A 16,908-nucleotide genomic window follows, 5' to 3' on the forward strand; every position below is an offset into this window, starting at 1 on the left:
AAATCATATTGAAATAATTAGCTATCATCATGGAAGTACAATAAATTTAGCATCCTACTGCATAATATGTGCAAAGTCAAATAACATACTGAATAATGATCTAAATGTAAGAAGTAATTCTTCAACAAACATAGAATAAATAAATTACGAAAGAAATCACAGACATATTTACACTTAATACTTCTGAATCACAAAGATGCCAATGCCAATGTGTAAAGCACACATGTGTACACACAAAGCAAAAGCAGAAACATTAAAATACATCATAGATTGACAGAGTGTTTATATATTGTGTAATATTGATTTTTTGTTATGTGCTTACAAAAAGCAAATGACTCAGACACTTACAGAGCATTAAGAAAAATTACAACGACCTAAGTCAAAAATTGTGTCATGCCAATGAGCATAGGAAGAGGTAAAAATAATGACCCTAAACATATGAAGCAATTCTAAGATACATAATATAAGTGACTAGTGTATTAATTCAACACATTGAAACAGTCTTGTCAGTGTTAATATCAAAGGCTGGAGAATATGGAGTAGAATGTAATCCAATCATTGGATATTTTCAGGTCACTGAATTATTATCTTTCTGGGAGATAATATGCCAGCCATTCTTAGAAATACACAGAAAACCAAATCTCAAATGTTACCTTAAGACACTTCTGATGCTATAACCAAGTGACTTAGGCTGGACTCTATAAAGAATGGGCATTTATTTTCCATTGTCATGAAGCCCAACATCAAGATTCTAGGAATGCAGGTGTCCAGTCATGCTACACTTTGCTTTTAAGATGGCACCATTTTCCTCTGAATCCAGAGGGGATTGATGCTTTGTCTCCCACCAGTAAGAGTCCTTTTATCAACCTTGTCGAGTGTTATTGTGTATTATTGTCGAGTGTTATAGTTTTTGTGAAACTAAGAAACTGATATGTGTCTCTTCTGGGGCTATGTCTTTCTCTGTCCTTTCTTTCCTGGCCCCTTTCCCTTTGCATACTGTCTGAGAGATATAAGCTTTTCTTCTCTGTGACCCCACCCTCACCCCTTTATATTCCTGAACCCAAGCATTGGTAACTGTGAAACAAATATTCATTCTTCCTTTCCAGCTCTTCTTTCAGGCATGTGGAACAAGCACACAAAACTGGTAATACTCAAGATCACGTCAAACCTGTAGCACCACAGGAGGGAAGAGCTACCTAAAAGAGTTGAGTCAGCCCGCAAACTCATCAGAGGTAACTAATAAACTTGAGTTCTGAGTGATTAGAGTTAAGATGTGTTGTTAATCAGAGTTAAGTAACTCAATATTATATGTCAGTGTGTTTAAAACCTTCCGTTCTTTTAATCAGAATAAGGTTTGTTTATGTTATGTGCCAGTTTGTAGGATTAAAGACTCAGCATTGCATGAGATCAGTTATGTCCTGCATTTAGAGCAACTAATGCAAAGGACAGTGTTGGAATTCTAAGTGGAAATCTGACATAGTACACGTAGAGCACAGAGACTTCTAGCATGTTTGAGCTGATGTCAAGAGACTAGGCAGGCATTGCCCAGGCTGAATCTGAGAAACATAGAGGGAAGAATGGACAACCTGTGGAGGGCACACATACACACCACACCAAACAAACCACATGCACAGAGGTCATTAGGCAGGTTTACACATTAAAGCAAGAAGGAACACTAGGGTTTAATAAGCCAAGCTTGCTAGGATACGGAAAGAAAAAAAAACTAATTTAAACATATCACATGCATTCCTTGTTTATTTTTTGTTATTAACAAGATGTCCTACTAATTTTTGTCATTAATTAATTTATTTAGTCACTTTAAAGCCTGATCACACTTCTTATCCTCCTCTCCTCCTGGTCCCATCTTCACACTCCTGTCCCCCAAATACCCTCTCCTCTTCTCTGAGAAGGGAAGTCCCCTGATGCTTATCAAGTTAGTTGCAGCAGGACTAAGCACATCCTCTCCAACTGAGGCTAGACAAGGCAACCCAGCTATGAGAAAGGTATCCAAAGTCTGGTAAAAGAGTCAGTATCTAATTGTTAGGAAATCCAAATGAGGGTTGAGAATGTTGAGAGGGTTGTTTTGAGGACGGAATTTTATTTGTATTTGTCACTTTGGCAGAAATGACAGTTGTCTGAGAACATGGATGTTTGCCAGCCACATTAAAATAAATTAATGAATTCAGATTTTAAAAAAGTACAAAAGAAAATTAAGAATCAGAACTAAAAATATAACATATGGTTTAGGTAGGAAGAAGCCACCTGAGCATGACAGCACAGAGGAACAAGAGCTGTAATGGTCTTTTTTTAACATTATAAACAAATAGTGGAGACCCTGTGTGCTCATGCAATATGCCTTTTCCCGCAGTTGACAGAATCACATAGCTTAAATTCTAACATGTAGTTACCATCCTAACTGGTACTGTAATAGATTTTTCACCCAACCCTTGTTTTTGATGTGAGCAATTGATTCAATATTGTTTTTTTAAGTTAACAAAAGCAAGTTGTGAACATTTATAACCACAGCATTTGGGTGCTACACAGGAGATTCAGAAATTTAAGGTCATCCTCCTTTAAAGCTAACATGGACCATATGAGAAACCCCCCCAAAAAATAAAGGCAGAGGGGAGGGAGCAATGAGTATAAGTTGTATGATATCTTTAGTATTCTAGCTAGCTAATTTTTGTCTACTTTTTGAAAGAAGTATTACTACTCACAGTTTCCTTAAGTAACTGAAATAAATCAGTTTACACACAATAGTTTTGTGACAACAGAGTCAAAGACATTTTGTTCAAGACTGAAAGCATGCTGTAAAATGCTGAGAAGACTTTCAGATAGAATAAATGACAATGTTACATCAGTTTTTTTCCTAAAGGAGAGACCTGGGGTGGGATTTCTGAAAATCGATCTGAATGAAAATTCCCCACTGAAGCCTGCAGGAGCATGAAAGCCTCAAAAAGACTTAAAAAGTAAACATAAGGACATATCATTAACAAGAGTTAAAATAATAAAGCAACAGGACTGAAGCTACTAAAAGTTATGAAAAGACAACAAAAGCAGACACTGTGGAATCCAGGTTGAAGTGAGGCATTCTGTTAGACAATTTGGATGAGCAGGTTAAGGGAAGGACGGTGTCTAGAAGTTACATTGCTAAGGTAGTGCTGAAGAAATTGCATGTGGCATAGATTTGGGGTTGACACACAGAGAAGCTCAAAATAGCCTTCATTTATCTGCCCTTCATATTATCAAGCATTTCATCTGTCATCATATTAGAGACAGACTAAGTAAGAAAGAGAATTCCAAATACAACAATAGCATATTTATTCATTTGTAAAATATGGTACTGATTCAGTTGATTCACCAATATGACTCTTTGTGGCAAATTAGACCAGTGCATGAAATAATAAAACGACCTTTAAATAATTCTCAGATAATCATTAGATTTTGAATTTGCCATATTACTTCATAGGCATTACTAAACACTAAGAGGTTATTTAAAGATGGGAAATGCCAAGGTATTTTTCACTAATAAAATAATTATAATAATTACTCACCTTTTTTTTTTATAAATATGAGCACTTTAAAAGTCCTTGAATGTTACCATGTCATAGTCTAAGATAAGTAATTGATGAAAGATAATGATGGAAACATTTTCTATAATTTCTTTTACATAGAACAACTTTCAGTCATCATGACACCACTTGTTCTTTAGAATAAATATCTGAGATACTGAACTCCATGTTAAACATTATTCTTTCCATACCAGATTATCCCAAATAACTCCCAACCAAGTGTGTTTATAGTATTTTGTTTTCACTAATTATGTTGCTTGTTTCTAAAATATATAAAGAATTTACAAAATTAAACATCAATAGATCAAATAATCCAATTAAAAAACCTGCTTTAGGAGTGGACCAACATCCAGAGTCAAGATTATGTCCCTGACCATTCAGTTTCTGAAAAGCATTCAATAAACCTCTGCTGAGTAGAAAAAAATGGGGTACAGAGCTAAACCAAGAATTCTCAACAGAACAATCTTGAATGCCTGCGAAGCACTTAAAGAAATGCCCAATGTCTTTAACCATCAGAGAAATGCAAATCAAAATGACTGTTAAGATTCCATCTTACACTAGTCAAAACAGCTAAGATCAAAAACTCAACTGACAATAGATGCTGGAGAGGATGTGGAGAAAGGGGAACCCTCCTCCATTGCTGGTGGGAAAACTTGTACAACCTCTCTGGAAATCCATTTGGCTCTTTCTCAGAAAATTGGGAATAGTTCTACTCAAAACCCAGTTATACCATTCCTGGTCATATACCCAAAAGAGGCTCCACCATACAAAAAGACATCTGCTCAGCTATGTTCCTAGTGGCTTTATTCATAATAGCCAGAAACTGGAAACAACCTAGGTATACCTCAACCAAATAATGGATACAGAAATTGTGGCACATTTACCCAATAAAATACTGCTAGCTATTAAAAACAAAGAAATCATGAAATTTGTAGGAAAATACAAATTTGCCTGAGTTAGTTAACCCAGACCCAGAAAGATGCACATGGGTATGTATTCACTTATAAGCGGATATTAGATCTATAGTACAGGATAAACACACCATGATCCACAGACAAAAAATAAGCGAAGTAACAAGGAGGGCCCAAGGGAGGGTGCTGGAATGTCACTCAGAAGTGGAAATAGAGTAGACAGCAGAAGTGGATGAAGAGTGGGAAATGGGCAGGAGATGGAATGGCGAGGGAAACAAGAGTGGCCATCAGAAGTTGGAGAACGGGGCAGGGAAAGAGAGGAGGCCAGAGGCCTGGGAACAAGAAGAGAAACTGAAGAGGGACATCTCTTTTTCAGGCTGGAGGCCTGCAACAGGGTAGGCTCCTGGGAGGACATGCCTGTGACTCTACCTGAGATTCCTTACGGTGGGTGGGTGGGGTATGAAAACTGAAATGACCACTTCCTAGCCAGGCCGGACTAGTGCAAGGAGCAGAACACCAAACCAATGACAAAACCTGTGATCCAAAAATAACTCTGCCTACAAGAAGTGCTGGGATAGCGAGAGAACGAACACTGAGGAATATTCCAAGGAATAACTGGCTCAACCTGAGAGTCGCCTCACGGTAGAGAGCCAGCCCCTGACACTTATAACGATACTCTGCTATGCTTGCAGACAGGAACCTAACTTTACTGTCATCTGGGAGACGTCAGCAAGCAGTGAATCAGGACAGATGTTGGGACTTGGAGCCAAGCATGGTGCGCAGCTCTGGGGGTCCTGTGGAAGTGTTGCAGAAAAGATGGAAGGACCTGGAAGGTACAGGAACCTCAAAAGACCAACAGAGACAAATAACCTGAGGAAAGGAGAGAAAGAGCACTGATAGAATGTAAAGTAAATAAAAAAGAAAAAAATTTAAACGATAAAAATATTGCTTGCTTCTTTTAAAATTTTGAGTTATGTAATTGTGATTCCATCTATCAACTGAATCAAGTTACAAATTCAACAATGGCCTTTTTTTAAAATTAAACATTAATATTCATTCAACAGGTATTCAACTCTAGTTTTTTTTAATATTTATTCATGTATTTTACATATATGAGTGCTCTGTCTTCATGCACACCAGAAGGGGGAAGCATATCCCATTTCAGATGGTTGATGAGCCACCATGTGGGTGCTGGGAATCGAACTCAGGACCTTGGGAATAGTAGCCAAGTGCTCTTAACCGCTGAGCCACCTCTTCAGCCCAACAGTGGCCTTTTAAGGTCCGTATTTTCTTTTGGCAACCTTCAGTTACTCTATTCACCTACTACCAAAATGCTAGAAATTACATGTTTCTAAGTTTGTTAAGTAATGTAGAAATATATTAACAGATTATATTTCCTACAATTATGTTAATAAAGTTTGAGCATTCAGTGCACCAGCTTGGTATTATAAGTATTCCATCATTAAAATTATATGTTGGAGTGCTTCCATATTTAAGATTTATAAACCAGAGGAGACAGATGGCTAAACATGGTGGATAAACAGAATATAATGAATAATTCAAGAGAGGTTGCTAAGGGCACATTTGTCCACTACCTTAGTTCAATCTGCCTCTGTCTAGACTTTGACATGAAAACTGAAGAAACTGTCAATTAGAAAAATAGTTTTATTTTTTATTTCCTTGAAAAGCTTTTCCTGAACCCACATACCTTTTATTTTATAATTTTCATAAAATGTACTATATATATACCACAACCCAGACTTATTTTTTGTTTTAAAACAAAATCACAAACATTTGATTTTTTTTTTTTTTGAGACAGAGTTTCTCTGGGTAGCCTTGGCTGTCCTAGACTCACTTGTAGACCAGGCTCAAACTGACAGTGATCTTCCTGCCTCAGCTTTCTTGAGTGTTGGGATTAAAGGCATGCACCACAATGCCTGGCTTACAAATGTTTGATTTTTACAAATAAAAACTCAGGAGCCAGATCCTAGGATGAAAGCTTGCTAGCTCGGAGAGACAGAGAAAGCACTCAGCTGACATTTCTACTCAACCTAAATCTCAGAAGGAAAATATCCTTTGTCCTTCTCCATGCTATCTTAAATACCCTCCAAATTGAATGCCCCTCCTTTTTCCTTCCTGTGCATCTCTCTATCTGTCCTCTGGACTTCCTCTCACTCTCTATGGATTTTTCCCATATGTACTTTCTGTCAACTGGGTGTTTACTCTGCCTCTTGCCCTAGGGTTAACTTTATTTAATCTTGTTCACAGAAGCTTCTTGGATTGAAGGTGTATTCTAGGACTGAGCTAAAACACAACTAGAAATAGGTTTTTCAAGTACACAATCTCCAGGTTCACAGTGTGGTCAAATGTTGTACAATTATTATGTATAATGTATACTAAAATTGTATATGCTAGTCAGCTCATTTATCAATGATTCACAGACACAGGGGACTGCATAGCAGAAAGTGTATTTATTAGGAATTGGGAATGAAGGGCACAGCTTTTCCAGACCACAGAGAAGATGATGCAGCCAGTCCTGATGAGACCTGATAGGCTAGGGTCAAATAGAAGGGGAGGAGGTTTTCCAATATAACTGGACTTGGGGAAAGGTGTGAAAAGAGAAGAAGGAGGGGGTGGGACTGGGAGGAGACGAGGATACAGCTGGGGTACAAAGTGAATAAATACTAAATAGAAAGAAAGAAAGAAAAAAAGAAAGAAAGAAAGGAAGAAAGAAAGAAAGAAAGATAGATGATAGATAGATAGATAGATAGATAGATAGATAGATGGAAAAATGGAGAAAAATAACACAGTGTGATCACTCAGTATGTAAAGGTGCTTGTGTGCCTCATGAAATGAGTTTGGCCTTCAAAACCCTCATGCTGGAACTCATGTGCTGACCTTCACATATATGTTATGTTGCAGGGCACTTAGAAATGTACATTCATACACATATGCTAAAGCGACAAACATAAAACGTGAAGTAAATTAAATATGTGTATATATATATATATATAAAGTTGAAAGCTTACAATATATAGAGGGTGTTGGAAATCATAAAACAAATAATTTTGCTTCTCAGAATGCACTCATGTAAGAAAACAAAAACAAAAAACCAGGGTCCCTAGGTAAATACCAGCTAAGTCCTGTGAACAAGAGAAGCATCATTTTTCTATTCTTGAAGGGCAAGGAAGCATAATGGTTGAAGAATATTAACCAAACTGGCCAGGATTCTGCTTCCAGTGCCACAGAATGGAATGTTTGACTCAACTATTAAAAACTGCAAAGCTAGAGGGAAACTTAGAGTCTATCACAGAATGAGGAATTTTCCATCTTTTTTGAATTGGCAGAATGTGAGAACCCTGACTCTTTAACTCTGTGTTGAGTCTGCCCCCACTCATAAACAATATCCCAACACACAAACACACACACACACACACACACACACACACACACCCCAAAAATCCTCATGATCGCATTCCCACTTGCAGAATATCAAAGAGACAAGAAATTAAACTATCAGTAGATTACTTATTGATGCATCAAAAGTAGACAATGGCTGGTTTTTTATGTGATTTTCTTACTCTTGAAGCAATGTGCTGTGATAATGGGTTCTCTACTAATTTGCTAACATACCAAAACAAATTACCACAACTGGGAGATTTCAATCTATAGAAATTTATTATTTTCCAGCTCTGGATGCAAACACCTGAAGTCAAATAGGCCACAGAGCTACTTTTCCTATGTAAAGCTTAGAAGATCATTCCTTGCCTTCTTCTATTCCTCTGCCTAGACTGATGTCGTGTAGTTGACAGATTCACAAGAAAAGGGCAAGAAATAAAATGTTAACACTGATGCAAAGACAGTTCAATAGCACAGACAAAGAAAAATAGGCAATTTGATAGAATAAATTCTATAAAACTTCCCAAACATAATCTTTTCAGCTAATAATACAGACTATGCATAGATTTATGAGAAAATTTGTGGGCAGTAACAGAGCTTTATACTTACCAAAATTTATAGTGTCTTCCTCATTACATACTCACTCTAATCCCATGTTGATGTTTATCTCTTTTTTTAATTTTATTTTAACTTTCTTTTTAATTACACTTTATTTACTTTGTATCCCCCCTCTAGTTCCCCCCTCCCCTCTCAATCCCTCACTTCCTCCCCCTTCTCCACGCATGCCCCTCCCCAAGTTCACTGGTAGGGGAGGGTTTCTTTTTCTTCCTTCTGATCTTAGTCTGTTAGGTCTCATCAGGAGTGGCTGCACTGTCTTCCTCCGTGGCCTGGCAATGCTGGTCCCCCCCACTTAGGGGGAGGTGATGAAAGAGCAGGCCAATCAGTTCATGTCAGAGACAGTTCCTGTTCCCATTACTATGGAACCCACTTGGACACTGAACTGCCATGGGCTACATCTGTGCAGGGGTTCTAGGTTATCTCTATGGTCCTTGGTTGGAGTATGAGCCTCAGGAAAGACCCCTGTGTTCAAATTTTTTGGTTCTGTTGCTTTCCTTGTGGACCTTTATCTCTTTTTTTTAATTAATTTTTTTATTAATTACAGTTTATTCACTTTGTATTCCCTCTGTATCCTCTCTCTAATTCCTTCCCAATTCCACCTTCCCTCACTCATTTCCTCCCATGCCCCTCTCCAAGTTCACTGATAGGGGAGGTCCTCCTCCCTTTCCATCTGATCCTGGCCTATCAGGTCTCCTCAGGACTGAGTTCATGTCAAGACAGTCCCTGTTCCCACTAATAGGGAACTCACTTGGAGACTGAGCTGCCATGGGCACATCTGCGCAGGGGTTCTGGGTTAGCTCCATGAATGGTCCATGGTTGGTATATCGGTCTCAGAAAAGACTCCTGGACCCAGAATTTTTGGATCTGTTGCTCTCCTTGTGGAGCTCCTGTTCTCTCCAGGTCTTACTCTCTCCCCCTTCTTTCATATGATTCCCTGCACTCTGCCCAAAGTTTGGCTTTCTGTCTTTTTTTAAACAAAATATATTAAATATATATATATATATATATACAAATTAGAGTGAAGAGTGCCTACATACATTACATCTACTACCATTGTTATAGTATAAAGCCACGAATGGTCTTCTGTTCATTTTAAGACCATAAGCCTGTCATACCACTTATCATTTGCTTTCACAAAAATTCTTATTTCACTTTTCTGTTGTAATGTGTCAAATGCATAAATAACAAATGCAGAGTCATGCAGCAGTAGGGGCTTTGTGTGGTTGATTTGGATACAAAATTAAAATAATCATACAGAATATTCTTTACATTTTTGTCTTCTAGAAAGCCTAATCTCAAAGGCATAATTTCAGATTTTGACATATCCTCATACTGGTTACTTCAAATAAGATTTCTTCCCTGTTTTATATCTCAAAAAACTTGCTAGCTCTACTCTAGTAAAGATATAAAAGCCGGGCTGGAGAGATGGCTCAGAGGTTAAGAGCACTGGCTGCTCTTCCAAAGGTCCTGAGTTCAGTTTCCAGTAACCACATGGTGGCTCACAGCCTGGTGCCCTCTTCTGGCATGCAGACATACATGTAGGCAGGGCATTTTATACATAATAAATAAATAAATATTAAAAAAAATAAAAGCCTGGAGCTTTAGAACATAGATCTTTATCCAACTTTGGCTCTTTTTTTTTTTTTTAAGGTTAACTGTTTTTTTTTTTTTTCAATGCAGTTTATTCAGAAACCTTGAACAATCCTCGGACCCTGGGGAAAGCCAGCCCACAGCTTAAATAGCCTCTGGGTGCCCAGGCGTGCCACGTGGGCAATGCAGATAGGTCCACATACATGGAAGCAAGCCAGATCCTCAGCCTTAGCCAAATGTGGAATTATTTGTGACAGAGAGCACTCACCATCGGGAAGGTGGAAGGCGGAAACCAGCTCCATCTTTAAGGCATAGCATTCCGCAGCTCTCTACAGTACCCCCTTTTTGTTTTAGACGCATCAGGCAAGAGTAGAGGTCTGATCTCTGATATTAGAAATAAATTGGGACTTTGTACTGATGTTCGTTTAGGTGTCATCCACCCAAAGAGCATCAGACCCGTCTGATACCTTTTTCTCAGAGGCGGGACCTGGGGCATCAACCCGCATGCAACCAGACATGCTCTTCTCTGGGTCCAAAGCAGCTGACCCTGAGTGCAGTGCTTAGCCTCGCATTCTGAGCGTAACATTTTAGCTTTTTATGGTATCCAACCATGCTTGGGGAGAATGTCCTGCTTCAATGGCTCATAATACATGCATACTCAGTCTATGCTTCCATATTTTTTTTTCATTTTAGAACATTAGAAATGAAGTCTAGCTCATATGATTAATAGGAAACATAAGTGAAGTAACATACTGACAGTGGACATAGACTCACAACTCACATTTTTTATTTTGTTCATCTTATGGTGCATATGAACCAGTGGCCATTATATAATTTATAATAACTATGTCTTACTGAAACTTGGATAAGTAAATGTACAATAGTTGAAAGCACACACTTAGAGCTACCTGTGGTGACACAGTCTACTTTAAAATGACTCCCGAAGCAGTGATCACATCCCAAAAGTGAATTTCACTAGCCTTAGGTTAACACAAATACATTTATTGACTTGCATAGGCATTGTAGATCTTTTGCATGCATCATTTGACTTTTCACCTTCACGCATTTGTTGTTGAGGATATGGTTCAAACTCTAAGTATCGTGTATCAAGAAGAGGAGTCAAACAATGCAGCAGATGAAGAACCCCAATACCGTAGCCTAAGTGTGTTGTTCCTCGCATGTATTGCTATAACTTAAGTCACCAGAGACGTTATATTACATCAATTCATATTGTATTAAGCTGATTGCTGAATATAATATATAATTACATATATATGTATATAATTAAATATATAATTACATATTTGAATATAATATCTTATAATCCAAATATGTAATGTAGGAAATGAATTTAATTAATGAAGATATGATATCTAAATACTGTTTGCTATTCTAGTTGAACAATTTGCTCAGTGTTCTTACTTGCAAATGTAAGGATTAGATCAGATAACAACTAGCTTTTTGTCACACTTAACAGCGCACTTTTTATCTTTATAATTTTTGTAATTGTTTGCACTTAGGATTTTGTAGGAGATTGCAAAGACTATATATGGAGTATTATTTAATTTTTACTGCCTATTTGATACAGTCTCAGCAAATATTTGTTTAATGAACAAATGACTTATAGCTCCTAAAACTGCATCCTCATTATGTTTATAATATGCATTGTAGTAATGTAATGCATTCATTACAGTGTACCTTATTTTAATTATTGAATTCTATTTATTTTCCCTTAAAACATTTGGGAGCGCTTAATGATGAATTAGGGAAATACAATATTTTTATAATGGTTGCTCAGTAAATTATTAAGCAAAGATTTTCAGCACACCTGTAAAAACTCATTTGAAATCAGAAGATAGAGAGCTGTTTGCCTAGTAGAAAAATGCTATGGTGATAAAACAGAAAGTATCTGCATTATATTTTATTTCCAGATGGTACTGAGTTACAAAAGTTGAGCCCAATTAAATTATTGTGAAAATCTGTGCTCTTTAAAAATAGATCTGCATAAATATACTTCTAAACTGAAGGAACTTAGCTTGCACTATTTACACAAAATAAATTATACAACTAGGCATTTAGTCCAAATTAAATAGTTGAGTTTTTATTTTCTTTGGGCCATAAAGAAAACTAAGAAATCTTGTCTAATACAGCGTGCAATTTGGAAACCAAATAATCAACCTGTTGAACAAAAGAAGATGATTTTGAGGTGCAGAAAGGTTTGTCATTAAAAATATTGATCATTTTGAAGATTTACTGCAAAGATTCACAATGTTGGGGAAAGTTGGGGAGGTTTCAGAATACATTCTTTTTTTAATTTATTTTTTTTTTTACTTTTTATTTTTATATTAATCACAGGTTATATAGTTTGTATCCCAGCCATAGCCCCCTCCCTTATTCCCTTCCAATTCCACCCTCCCTCCCTCATCTCCTCCCTGCCCCTTTCCAAGTCCACTGATAGGTGAGGACCTTCTCCCCTTCCATCTGACCCTAGCTTATCTGGTCTCTTCAGGACTGGCTGCAATGTCATCTTCTGTGGCCTACCTAGCAAGGCTACTCCTCCCTCTGGTGCGGGAAGGGGGGTGTCGAGTAGGTCGCCATTGAGTTCACGTCAGAAATAGTCCCTTGTTCCCCTTACTAGGTCACCCACTTGGATACTGAGCTACCATGGGCTATATCCAGGCAGGGGTTTCACGGTCCTTGGTTGGAGAAACAGCCTTGTGAAAGATCCCTGTGCCCTGATATATTTGGTCCTTGTGGAGCTCCTGTTCTCTCCAGGTCTTACTAACTCCCCCTTCTTTCATATGATTTACAGAATACTTTCTTAAAGAGAAAAAATATAATATTTTTAAAATTTGTGAATCTGTCTGTTCTTGACACTCCTACCATTTGTTTATCTCCGTGTTCATGTGTTTGTGTGCCTGCCTGCATACATGTGTGCATGCATTTTTGTATGTGTGTGCCTGCATGTTGTATGTGAGTGTTTGTGTGTATGTATGAGAATTTTAAAAGAAAAAGATGACATAAGTTTGTGAGAGGGTAAAAATTGTTGAAGTAGTTGAGAGGAGGGGGAAAATGAGGTAAACCCAGTATACTTACATAAATTAAAGAAAATGAATATTGAATGTGGATTACTAGATGAAGCCTTCTAAATCTTACCTTGGTACTCTTCTTGGGAACTCCATTCCTTTATAGAGTTGGTTTAATTGAAATAATAACTGAACTTTGCACTCTACATTTTTATTGAAAATAGATATTTCTCACTTATATTTCTGACTACAGTAGCCCTCCTTCCACTCTTCCCAGTTTCCTGCCCCCAAACTTCCCTCTTCCCCACTTCTACTTCTCCATTTCTTCCTCAGAAAAGAGCAGGCTTCCAAGAGACAATAACTAAACACACACACATAACACACACACAAAATAATACAATAATACAAGGCAAATTCCTCATCTTGAGGCTAGAGAAAGCATTCCAATAGGAGGAAAACATTCACAAGAGAAGACAGAAAAGACAGCGACACACATGCTCCCACTCTTAGGAGTTCCTTAAGAATAAAATACCAAGCTAAGAGTCATCACATACACAGAGGCCTTGGTGTAGACCCCGGTAGGCCATATGCTTGCCACCTGTCTCTGTGAGCCTGTATAAGCCCTGCTCTCTTGATTCAGTCGAACACATGTTCAGGGTGTCCTTCATCCCCTTTGACTATTACAACCTTTCCCTCCTTCTTTATGGGTTACCCGATATCCAAGAAGAAGCCCGTGGTAGCTCAGTAACCAATTGGTTTCCCATAGTAAGGGGAAAAGGGACTATTTCTGAGAGGAACTCAAAGGAAGGCTCTTTGACCTCCCCACCCACCAAGGGATGAGCAGCCCTGCTAGGCCACAGAGGAGGACTTTGCAGCCAGTCCTGAAGATACCTGATAAAACAGGATCAGATGAAAGGGGAGGAGGTTCTCCCCAATCAGTGGACTTGGAAAGGGGCAGGGAGGAGATGAGAGAGGGAGGGTTTGGGAGGGAATGAGGGAGCGGGATACAGCTGGGATACAGAGTTAATAAAATGTAACTAATAAAAAAATGAAAGAAAGAAAGAAAGAAAGAAAGAAAGAAAGAAAGAAAGAAAGAAAGAAAGAAAGAAGAGCCACCCAATGGAGAATCTTTTTTGAAATAAACCCTGGCTATATATCTCTACACCTGCTCCCATCTGCTGCTGGAGGAAGCCTCTCCGATGATGACTGGACAAAGAATCAATCTATGAGTACACCAGAATATGAATGTCACTAGAAATAATTTCATGGATTTTTTTTTATTTGCCAGTTGTGTTCGGTTTTGCCTTAGGTCTCTGGGTCCCTGGTCATCCAGCAGTAGGGCACGGACTCTCTCTTTTGGAATGGGCCTCATGTTAAACCAAACATTCTTTGGTCTCTCCTACAAGTTCTGAGCCTCCATTGCTCCAGTGCAGCTTACAGAGAGGATAGATTTTAGAGAGAAGGTTTTGTGGTAGGGCTCGTGTCTAAGTTTGTATTTCCATAGCCTCCAGAGTTCCTTCTCCTTTCAAAAAGATTAGAACATAACGAACTGTTTAATTTGGAGAAAATTTAAAAAGAGTATTAGTCTGTGGCCTGGCAAAACCGCATCACTGGGGGAAAGTTATCAAAGAGCTGAAACCAAATTCATGCCTGTGATGCCCCTGCTCCCCTTACTAAGGACCTTACATGGAGACTGAGCTGTCCTCTCCATGCATGGTCCTTGCTTGATTCTCTAGTCTTTGAAGGCCCCCCCTGGGCCCAGATTTTTTGGCTTTGTTCGTTTCCTTGTGGAGCTCCTATCCCCTCGAAGTCTTTCTATCTTCCCCTTCTTCCATGAGATTCCACAAGGAAATCATGAAATTTGAAGGCAAATAGATGGAACTAGAAAAGATCATCCTGAGTGAGGCAACAGCCTGATTTCCATTCTCATGTTAAACTATCTTTAAGTTCTGCAGGTTGATCTAATTCACCCATTTTTCCCCCTGCAAAACAGTGTCTTTCAGCAGCTGTTGTTCTTGCCTCATTGGCATTCACAAATTTATAGATTATGCAACATTACTCAGTCTATTTCTGACAGTTCTTTCCCCATTTCTATTTATTAAACACTCTTTTTTTGTATACACAAAACATCTCCCTCCTTTTTCTTATTTTTCTTATACAAAAGAGCAGTGTTCACTCTAGAAAGGTTTCTTTAGATTATGGTAATTTTCATTGTTGGCAGCTCCTTTGCGGTCCCATCATCAGTTTTTAGTGATTATTTTAAAATTGTATTGCAGTTTTATTCTTTGCACAGCTAGCACCCAAATAATTGAGGTTGGACTATTTTAATTATTTAACAATCTTTTTGGCACAACAACTAAGCACTATTAATATATTTTAACCCTGTAAAATAATTTGGCTACTCCCCAGACAAAATCTCCAAGATACTTGCATTTTATGGCTTTCTCTGCCCCAGCTCCTTTATCATGATGTCGCTTGGACATCATGCTCATGGCTGAATTCCCACTTCCTATCTCTTCCTCCTTCTTTTCTGGCTGGCAGCAAGTCCAGCCCTATTTCTTCCCCTGCTCAGTCCTTGGAGTTAAGCTTTCTTTTTTATTGGTATATGAGGGAACAAGTGGAGAGCAATGATTACACAACATATGAGACAGAAGAGTCTCATAGCAAAGATTGAAACCAGATATGGGGCACAGAAGTCAGCATTTGAATCATTACATAGTGTACAATAAAATTATGACTACAATCAGTGCATTCTCACCCCTGCCTTTTAGTCCAACATCAGGATAGAGATGGTGTTCATGCTCGAATGAGCTACCAGAATCTAGTCAATCTTCAGTTTTTGTTCAGACTCAGGGAAGATAATCAACAGCACCTCCCTCATGTCACAGGTCTCCCTGCTGGCAAAGGAAGGTTATACTGCATCCTGGTATGGGGGGGGGGCAGGGCTATGTAGTGGAGCTTCTGGGGAAGCCAAGGGCTTAAAGAGGCCTCCTGGATTTGAGGTAGAGGTTGGTGGCTGATATTGACTACTTCGTACTGAGGTTTTTGAATCCAGGATCAAATATGCCCACCCTTGGCAGGTTATTGAGTAGCAGCTTCATGTTTCTAAGAAAGATGTTCTTCTAGCCCAGGTTTCTTTCTTCCCAGAGGGTCATCAGGAACCAGAAATATGTACCCCCATCCCGATTAATACTGAAGCAGTCTTATTGCAATGATTTCTCTCAAGGACACTAATTCAGGAAGTGTTGTTATCTGACATTACAATGCTGTTTTGTTCTCCAGTGCAGGACAAACACAACAATATTTCTGTTGTCGAGCTTTTAAAACTACACAACTGCAATTGCTATTCCACAACAACTAAAGAACTTTTTTTTAAACCATGAGAAATTGCAACATTAATTCCATCTATAACAATATGCTTCAAATCTGTTCACCCTGGTTCATTTTTAAATTCCAGCTTATATGGTATTTTTAGGGTACCTTTCCTCAATTTCATTAAGAGGTAACACTATAGGTTCAATTGGCTATCTTGACCCTCCATTTCATTAGATACCATAGTTTCCCAAATTAAGTACTTTCTGCTCTTAGGTCCTTTGTCTTTTGTCTCTCAGATCTTTCTATCATCATACTTATTTTTTCTTGTTATACACAAATTTGTTATCGTACAGTTACTTTTTTTTAAAAAGATTTTGTCTTGTCATACAGATTGTTTTTCAACCTCTTTTGAGAAGAAATGTATAAAGATTGCAATTGAAAGTCAGGATACCTCGAACTCATGATCTTCCTGTCTCT

The sequence above is a fragment of the Meriones unguiculatus genome, chromosome 8 (genome assembly GCF_030254825.1).
Source record: "Meriones unguiculatus strain TT.TT164.6M chromosome 8, Bangor_MerUng_6.1, whole genome shotgun sequence".
NCBI classification, from domain to species: domain Eukaryota; kingdom Metazoa; phylum Chordata; class Mammalia; order Rodentia; family Muridae; genus Meriones; species Meriones unguiculatus.